The following is a 235-nucleotide window of genomic DNA, read 5'->3' as shown; positions in this document are numbered from 1 at the left end:
ATAAAGGTGATGGTGATAGTAAGAATTCATTCAATTGCCTAATAACAATCCTTTTGGAATAAATAAGCAATAATCATTTTCGCATAAGAATCATAACATTTAACATCAGTAAAATAATTGGCCTAATTTACAATGATGTCACACTAAGGAAAATGAGCTTCTGACAACACTTAACTGACAACGTTGTTACTATAGCAACAAAACTCATGAACATGCTATGAGGAATGCAGTTGGA

Source organism: Penaeus monodon, chromosome 22, assembly GCF_015228065.2.
Source record: "Penaeus monodon isolate SGIC_2016 chromosome 22, NSTDA_Pmon_1, whole genome shotgun sequence".
In the NCBI taxonomy this organism is placed as follows: Eukaryota; Metazoa; Arthropoda; class Malacostraca; order Decapoda; family Penaeidae; genus Penaeus; species Penaeus monodon.
The sequence above is the reverse complement of the archived record's forward strand: the minus strand, read 5'-3'. Positions refer to the sequence as shown.